Source organism: Camelus bactrianus, chromosome 11 (assembly GCF_048773025.1).
Source record: "Camelus bactrianus isolate YW-2024 breed Bactrian camel chromosome 11, ASM4877302v1, whole genome shotgun sequence".
Taxonomy (NCBI): domain Eukaryota; kingdom Metazoa; phylum Chordata; class Mammalia; order Artiodactyla; family Camelidae; genus Camelus; species Camelus bactrianus.
Window position 1 is genome coordinate 10,430,370 of NC_133549.1, and position 9,286 is coordinate 10,439,655.

At 49.9% G+C, this 9,286-nt stretch overlaps 1 long non-coding RNA gene across 1 annotated transcript; it reads left to right on the top strand.

Annotated features, from left to right (window-relative positions):
* Nucleotides 1-920: 920 nt before the first annotated feature.
* LOC141579025 (uncharacterized) lies at nucleotides 921-6,581 on the top strand. Its single transcript, XR_012509912.1, has 2 exons — nucleotides 921-1,269; nucleotides 3,442-6,581. It is a non-coding gene; the product is annotated as an uncharacterized LOC141579025 (long non-coding RNA).
* The last annotated feature ends 2,705 nt before the right edge of the window (nucleotides 6,582-9,286 follow it).

The following is a 9,286-nucleotide window of genomic DNA, read 5'->3' on the forward strand; positions in this document are numbered from 1 at the left end:
TGAACCTTTCTTCATCCTCGCTGATTGCTCCACCCGGGGCTCACCACCAGCAGCCCCTGCAGAGAGGCGCTCCAGGCTAGAGCTGGCAAGTCGGCGCGACAGTCCCTGTTGTAACTGGGACGAGCAAGTCTGACTCGTGTTAGATCTGTTCCTTTGGCTGTAACCCTGTGCTCTGTTCCCTGGGCTCAGTCATGCTGGCTCTGCACCTTTTGTAAAAGAATGTTGCCTAGAGCCTGAAATACACAGGACAGCCCATTTTCCAGGCTCTGACCTTTAAGGGTATAACTCTTTCCCATTCACAGAGAGAAAAAAAATTTGCAGAGCAGAGGATAACCTTTGTCTTGTTGGAGGTTTGTAGGGACACCATGACCTGACCTAGGTGGACAGCTGCTAGAACAAAGGATTCTGACACCAAGAAGTTTGCAACAACCAACTGCACCCCCTCCCCTTTTTAGTGTAAAAGAAGCCCAAATTCTGACTTGGGGAAGATGGTTCTCCAGGACATTAGTCCCGCATCTTCTCCATCTGCCGGCTTTCCAAATAAAGTTGTTATTCCTTGCTCCAGTACCTCATCTTCTGACTTACTGGCCTGTCGTGCGGTGAGCAGAACAAGTTAGGACTCCGTAACACTTTCATTCTGGATAGCTCTTTCCATCAAAACGCCTGGGATAAGGAAAACATCGCCAAAACAGCCTAAAAAGGAATTCTCTCCTGTTGTCAACTGAGAGATGTTCTTCCCCCCGCCTCCCTCCCACCCCAGGCTCCCGGGGAGCCTGTCCCCTGGGGAGGCCATGTCACCAGCGCTCCCTGCCATACTGGCTCTGTCGATGCTGGTGCGGGGCGGGCTGCCCGTGGTGAGTTGTGTCAGCAGATTTGTGGACCTTGCCCCGTCCACATTCCGCAGAGATGATAAAGAACCAGTTCTTTCAGTTTTTGTACACTCTTGTAGCCCTTTCCGTGTGTCCCAGACAGGGAGGGGAACCTTCTGATGTCCGACAGCTGCTTCCCTAACTTCAGAAGTACCAAGTTTCCCGTCCTCCCTCCAGCCCAGGGCTGCTGCCTTCCCAGGAGGCCTCTCGGCTCACGGGGTCCATGAACTTCTGGCGCACTTGCCCCAGCCATCCCCCAGGCAGACCTGGGTTCTGCGGTGAATATACCTCCAGCTCAGCTGGACTCCTGCTTTCACAGAGTGCGCTGACAGGCACAGCTCACGGAGTCCTCATTCCTCTTGTTCATCTCCGAGGACCACTGGAGGCTCAGAGAATTCAGGTAAGTTTCCAAACCTTTCATGTAACCAGAAAATGGCAGAGCCAAGTACAGCCCCCCGCCGTTCACTCTAAGCTCACAGCAACACCCCTCCCCACTACTGCAGGGACAGAGAGGCCCAAGCCTGGAAAGTCAGCAGGCGTGGATGTTCTGAAGAAGCCTCTCATTTATTTATAGTTGATACAACACTCACTTCCGAAGATAATTGGAATCATCTTACAAAACCCACAAACACAGACACGGAAGATGTAGGGAGAAGCGTTGTGTGGGCAGACCGTGTAAATGGGGGGTTTTCCATTCCCCTCGTCCCCCTGCCAGGTTTCCAATCCTGGAGAGCTTTGTAAAAATATAGTTCCCTGTGACTCCCAGCCCAGATCTACTGAATCAGAATCGGCAAGAGGGGGCTGGCTCGTTACAGTGTTTAAATTCTGCAATGAAAACAGGTAAAGGATACTAGAAACAGATTTAAGAGCAAGGATTATACACTGTACAGTGTAGGGGCTTAGAAACCCTCACAGATGTGGGGCCCAGGCAGGCCTCAGGGTCCCCAGAGCAACATCCCCCTTTGCCTGCTCAAGAATGGACATGGTCTGTTCTGGAAACAGCCCATCCGAATAACCCTTTATCCTCCCAGAACCAGAGACTGCAAGAGTTTTCTATGAACTGTAGATCTTCCCCGTCCCTATAAAGTCTGGTGGATTTGTAAGGAACAGGAACTGGAGAACAAAGCCATTGTGTAATCAAAAGGCCAATATCTCCAACTTCAGAATAAATGAAGGGATATTAGTTTGTATTTTGAAACAGTTATTAATTTTTAGCTGTGATAATGCAATGCTGTTGCAGTTATGTAGGAAAATGTTCTAATTCTTAGCAGATGCAAGCTAAAGTACTGAAGGGGTGACGTGTCATGATGTCTGTGATTTACTTTCAGGTGACCCAGCAGAAAAGTCCTTATAGAGAGAATGATAAATATATGGGGAGAAAACAAATACGCAGAAATGCTACTTGTTGAATCAGGTGGAGAGCATCGTAAGGCTACTGTTCTAGTCTTGCAACTTTATCTATATTTAAAATTATTCAAAATGAAAAGCTGGGAGGAAAGAAAGAATAAAGAAAAAATGAATTTAAATTAGAAAAAAAAAATGAGGGAAATCTGGTGAATGACTGCAGAGCAAATAATCACAATTCTTCCTTAAAAAAACAAAAAAACAAAAAAACAAAAAACCCAGACATCGTAGCCAGACAGAAACATCCGGCATCCTCGGCTGGCTGTCAGTCAACCAGTTATTCAACAGGTGTTTATTACAGGTCTGTCTCAGGCCTAAAACTTCTCTAAACAGTGAAAGGGAAACCAAAATATACACTATGCAGTTCTTGTCCTCAAGCTGCTAATGATTAAGTTCAGCTCCATGAAATTTTTTTGCTCTGGGTCTAATTCCTTGGGAGATTCTAAAAAAGCACCTCAATTAGACATACCTCTGTTAGCAAAGACATTTCAGCTCCAGGAAGAGTGTCTTTATCAGAAGCTTCTTAACCAGAAAGAGGAACAATATAGGATGTTCCAGGATGCCAGGAAAGAGAGGTTAAACTAAGAAAATTCCTGACTCAGCTCCCAAGGAGGGCCAGACGTGCCACACCTGTGACACAGTGCGTGTGGATGACATGGGGCGTGTGGATGACACGGTGCGTGTGGACTTCCTGGGAAGGAGGCGAGCACAGAGCTGGGTCAATGTTAAGAATGAACTGGAGAAAGTCTTGACCTCTGTAGGGATGAGGATGGGGGAGCCCTGGAGAGAAGAGGGCTGGAGAGGGAGCCCTAATGAGCCTGCGGACTTGATGAGACAGGGCGCCGAGAAGGAGGCTCGGCCACAGGACCAGGCAGTGAGCAGGGCAGGCGGCCGGCCGTGAGGAAGTGCCTGGAAGTCAGCTCAGCCCCGGGCAGGTCACCTACAGGATCAGTTGAACAGGCCTTCAGGGGTATTTTCGCTTTAAAAGGCATAGGGAGGAAAGACATTTCATGAAGATAATGGATAATTCCTGAGCGTTTCATTGAATAATTGGGGATAACAGGTTCAAAGTATAAACTCCCATTGAGATGAGTCACCCATTCCCCAAAGACGTTTTTGAGTCTGTACTTTTTCCAAGCTGTGTTCTAATTTTTTCTTTTTAACGGAGGCGCTGGGGATTGGACCCAGGACTTCGTGCATGCTAAGCATGCACTCTACCACTGAGCTACACCTTCCCCAACAAGCTGAGTTCTAGATGGCTGGAAACATTCATGAAGAGCACAGAGGAAAATCTCATACCTTCTAGTGTGATGTATACACTGCTGAGGAAGTGAGTTTCAATTCATCAGTAAACGGGAAGGACCCTCCACCCTGGTTGAGGTCGCGGGAGTAGGGAGCTGGAGGTGGGTAAGGATGAGCCCAAGAGTCCTGAAGGTGGTGCTGCAGAGGCTGAGGAGGAGAAGGAAAGACTCCAGGCATCCAGGGCGAACCTCGCAGACTCCGACACCCCCCAAGACCAGCCGTGTTGACTTCAGAAGGGACAGAGACCAGCAGAAACCGCACCGGAGTATTTCCGCCATGGAAGCAAGCAGCTCTGCCTCGGACGATTTATGAAGATGTTTTGTTTTTGTTTTTGAACATAGTTAACTTGGAATAAATGAGCCTTGTTCCTGAGGAATTTCTAATCACGGTATCGCTGCATAAAGACAGCTTTTAGCCTCAAGGAACTTATTGCCTTGTTTGAAAGACAGAGCACACCCACCAAGAATAGATGAGAAAGCAGTAAATAAAGCGGCCAGATGCTGGGTGTGGACAATTAAGAGGTCACCGGAAAATTTAAAATGCAATATATGTGATGGAGGGCAAGCCAGGTTTCTGTCAAAGTCTCTTTTGGATTTCCAAACGAAAAAAGGTTTGCTGTCCTTAATCTCCTGCTGCATCGATCTGGCTTTAAATCAGAAGCCGCCCTCAATTGTGGTTATGAGAATTCAGAGAAGAGACGTGTCAGTGTGGGCTGGAGTGCCTGGGATGGGTCTTGGGGGAGGGTTTGAGCTGGGCTTTGAAGGATGAGTATAATTTAGTCTGAAGTGTGAACATTCTGGGAGGAAGAGTGGACCAGGAGGGGGGCCAAAAAAGTGGGGCAGGTGACTGGCAGGGAGGCAGCAACCATGCAGATGTGCAGACAGCTGTGGGGACGGCCCCTGGATGGAGACCGTATGTAGCTGGAGACTGACTCACAGACCAGTGCTTCTGAACTTGATCCAACAGGCATTGGAGGATGAGGTGTGTGAGAGACTAAAAGCAGCATTTTAGGGTTTTAAAAAAGATTAATTTAAAAGGTGACTTCAGGATGTATTGGGGTTACACACCTGTTGAGCAGACTGCTGGGGGGTGGGGTGGGCCTGCACTTGTGTAGGCCCTCCGAGAGAGGAGTTCTCAAGGACAAGTTGGGGAGACGCAGCGACTGTCTCCAAGGGTGAGGATGTTTCTGGAGGGAGGACCATGGTGGGTGGACTTCAGGGAGGAGTTCTGCTGACTTCTTCGGCCCATATTATGAGGCACATGCTTTGTGCCAGGCACTGTTCTAGGAACTTGGGTTACAACAGGGGACACAAGGGGCTCAGGTGGGCGGCCCCACAGCGCCCAGACTGGATGGAGAGGAGAGAATTAGCCAGTGAGCACCTGGGGGAGGGCATTCCAAGCAGGAGCCAGAGCAGCCAATGCACCTCCAGGGCTTGTCTGGCCTGCGGGGTGAGCACAGCGAGGCCAGTGTGGCTGGAGCAAAATGAGAGTGAGGGGAAAGAGGTCAGAGATGGGTCAAAGGTCACAGCAAACTCAGAATGTGGGACCCCAGGGGCGACCATAAGCACTTGGCTTCTACTCTGAGTGAAACAGAATCTGGGGCAGGAGAGAGACATGATGGACGCTGAGATTTGACTCTTGGGTGCAGGGCAGGAACAGAAAGATCTTTCAGGAAGGTACTGAAACAGGATGGTGGCTCAGACTGCAGTGGGAACACCAGAGGAGGTGAGAAGGGTCAGCCTCGGGTGATTTGAGGGGAGAACCAAGGAGACTGCCTGCAGGTGGAAAGTGGGGGAATGGGAGAAAGAAGGAAGCTGAGGTGGACCCCAAGGACTCTGCCCTGAGCTGCCCGCAGCAGAGGAGGGAAGGCGGAAGGCAGGGCCACTTGAGCTATACCCACCAAGAAATGATCAGGAGTTGGTTGTAGGGTGCGTTGGTTTAAAAAAAAATTTTTTTAGAGGGGGAGTTAATTCAGCTGATTTAATTTTAGAGGAGGTACCGGGGATTGAACCCAGGACCTCAGGCATGCTAAGCACACGCTCTACCACTTGAGCTACACCCACCCCCTAGGATGTGTTGATTTTGAGATGTCTCACGGGCTCCCAGAGGAAGACGTCAAGTAGCGGTGGGACATGTGTCGGGATTTGAGGGAGCGGTATGAGCTGGAGATGGACGGCTGAGAACACCCAGGAAGCCAGTGGGGTGGGGAACAGGTGGTCAGGGACCGAGCTCTGGACTCTCTAAAGTTCCTTAAAAGTGAAATGCCATAGAATACAGCTGAAAATCTAACAGCAAATAAAAACAGAGAGGATGGGAGGGGGGAAGTGGAAGGAGAGAATTTAGTGAACGCCTTGGAGTTTTGCAGCAAAGGAGAGCAAAGAATTGGGGTGATGGGAGAGTCAGGGGTCTGGACACTAACAGTGTGTTTGGTGACGGAGGGTTTGTAAGGGAAATTGGACTGGGAGGCAAGGTGACCAGCCATCTCCGTGAGAATGTCGGCCACGGTCTACTGATCAGGCCCAGCTGAGGACAGTGTTGTGCTGCTGAAGTCATTGGTGCCTACTCCACCGGGCCTGTGGGGCGGGAGGAAGGAGGTTAAAAATGAATGGAGAGAAGGAGAAATGCCATATTGATATCACTTATAGGTGGAATCTAAAAAAGGAGGGAAAAAAAGGACACAAAGGAATTTATTTGCTAAACAGAGACAGACTCACAGACATAGAAGACAAACTGATGGTTACCAGGGGGCAAAGGGGGTGAGGAGAGATAAATTGGGAGTTTGAGATTTGCAGACACTAACTACTAAAAATAAACAACAGGGTCCTTCTGTACAGCACAGGGAATTGTATTCAATATCTTGTAGTAACCTATAATGAAAAAGAATATGAAAATGAGTGTGTATATATGTATATGTATGACTGAATCACACTGCTGAACACCAGAAATTGACACGACATTGTAAATCAACTGTATTTCAATAAAAAAAAGAATGGAGAGAAAATAGAAGCTGTGCCTGGTCACCAACCAGCACATCACCTGCGGAAGGAAGTCGAGGGGTGAGACGGGGCAGAGAAGCCTGGGCAGGAGACGTCTCCCAGGCACACAGGAGGGGCAGCGACTCCTTGAGGGGCAGGGAGTGGGCCCTGAGGAAGGGCGTGAGCAAACCCCAGGCCAGGAGGATGGAGGTCTATCGTATTGGGTCTGCCGGGGCCACCACTTAGATGGCTGCTGGCTCAGGGTTCTGGAGGCTGGAAGTATGAGGTCAAGGCGTTGCCAGGGCTGGTTGTTCCTGAGGCCCCTCTCCTTTGTGTGTGGATCACTGTCCTCTGTGTCTTCACATCTTGTGGGTCTGCGTCCTCCTCGCCTCGTTCATAAGGACGCCAGTCAGATTGGATGAGAGGCCACCCCGATGGCCTCTTTTTAACTTAATTACCCCTTTCAAGACCTCTCTTTAAATACAGTCACGTTCTGAGGAACTGAGGGTTAGGACTTCTGTATATGAATTTGGGGAGGGGGGGGACATGATTTAGGCTGTAACACATAGATATCGGATTAGATCAAATGTCCCTTTCAGATGGCAAAGCTAGAGTCAGAAGATGCTCTCAGCCAGATCTTCCCACCAAATTGAGTGAGGTTGGGTGCAGCAGTGGTTAAGGGTACAAGACACAGAATCCCGTCCCCAGTATAAGCAGAAAAGGGCGAGGACTGGGAGTCTGGCCAGGCTGCGAAGGGGCTGGCTTTCCGAATGGAGATGCCCCAAGACCCAGCTTCCCCGCCGACTCTCAGCGCCCCCGGGTTCTGCTCTGTGCTTCATGCATCTCTAAAGTAGCTCCTCCCTCGACCTTGGGGCTGGTGGGCCAAGCACGGCCCTCCTGGCTCAGTCCCACCATCTCACAGATTTTAGGAATGATCTTCGAGGCTCAATTCCAGATCCCCAGGAACTGAAAATCCAACTGGCTAGATTGTGTAGAATTCACCCGCCTCCCCAGTTAAGAGTGTGGAATACAAACATGACTGAAGGGTCCATCCCAGGATGCCCGTGGAGAGGGTCTGCGTAGGAAGAGGTCCAAGGAGCCTGCTAGTGAGGGGTGGGGCGGGGCCGAGCTGGGTGCTTGCAGGGAGACAGAAATTGTCCCTGTGCCGAGCCGATGGGAGCTGGTGAGGAAAGCAAAGCGGATCTGGATGGCTCTGGGAGGGTGACTATCAAACGTGACTGCATAAATGAGGCTGGACCGCAGGGAAACACGTGGGGCCTTGGACACGCCCAAGACACCAATACAAGTAGCTTGCTTTGGTATTTCTTCCTTTCATGTTCTTCAAATACATTGGGCAACTTCAGGCAACTTAGATTTTTTTCTGTATAGAATAAAAGAAAAAAAAATGCCGCAGGGTATGCAGTTACCAAGTAGCTCAGCCCTCCAGCAGACACCAATCCATTACGGGATGAAATGAATCTGCCCGAAGAAGGGGGATATTTGGGAATATTCAAGCATTTTAAAATGATTGACTTTGTTTTTTGATGGTTGAAATTGAACAAATTGAACAAACGGTTCTGCATCCTCTCTTTGCCTCTAACCTGCGACAGGCAGAGCCACCGGGGACAAATCTCTTCTTATAGGGCCTTGTCGCACTCACCAAGCTGGGTGATTTAGGGGAGGACAGAGCTCAGTGGCAGAGCACATGCTTAGCAGGCATCAGGTCCGGGGCTCAATCCCCGGTCCCCCCATTAAGAAAATAAAATAAAAATACAGTAAAATAAAATAAACTATTGGGAGTGGGGGTATAGCCCAGTGGTAGAGTGTGTGCTTAGCATGCATGAGGGCCTGCATTCAATCCCCAGAGCCTCTATTTAAAAAAAACAAACAAAAACACGTGGTAGGGGTGAGTTACACTCCGGTGGAATCTTAGTTCACTCATCTCCGAAATGAGTGTCAGACCGCCTGTCCTGCCTGCCTCTCCAGGAGACCTGAATCTCACCTGGGCTCACCTGAGAGGGCAGAAGGATTTTGCAAGTAGCACGGCTAATCTGCCCCTCAGCCCATCTGCCCCCGAGGGTGGGTGTGCGACATTCCCCGGCGGCTGGCTCCACCACCGTGGCCGTGGCTGTCCGGCAGCAGGCAGCAGGCCAGCTGTTGCTGTCCCACTAGAAGGACCTGGAAGGGGCGCGTGGCTGCAGGGCAGGCTGGCGGGCTCCCTGCCCAGACCTGCAGGGGATGTGTCGTGTCACGTGCATTTCAGTGGCAACTGTAGGTGACACTGACAAGACTCCTCCACATGCTGGACGCACAGGAGACGGTTTCATAAACGATTCGTGAGACCCCCCACCTCCCGTACCACCCCTCCATGCACGCCCTGGTTCATGGAGATCTGTGTTCAGGGAGTTCTTTGTCATCTGGACCTTGGTGCTGGAGCCAAAATACCCTATTTACGGAAGGAATGCACAGCTCTTTCTCACCGAGGCTTAAAGCATTAAATCCTGTCTCTCATTTAATAAATAAAATGATTTTATTGCTCTCCCTTTCTGTCGATTCAACTATTTCTCACTCCTTTGTCCCAGCCCCCCAAGGTAAAATGGGTTAAATCCGCACTCCTACGAGGGAAGCCCTAGCCGTGTGCCCTGCCTCCCTCTTTTCTCAAATCAAACTTATTCCAAGTACTCAAAGACCACTTCAGAGTTTAGCTGCCATCAGAATGGTTTTTGGCACCCATAA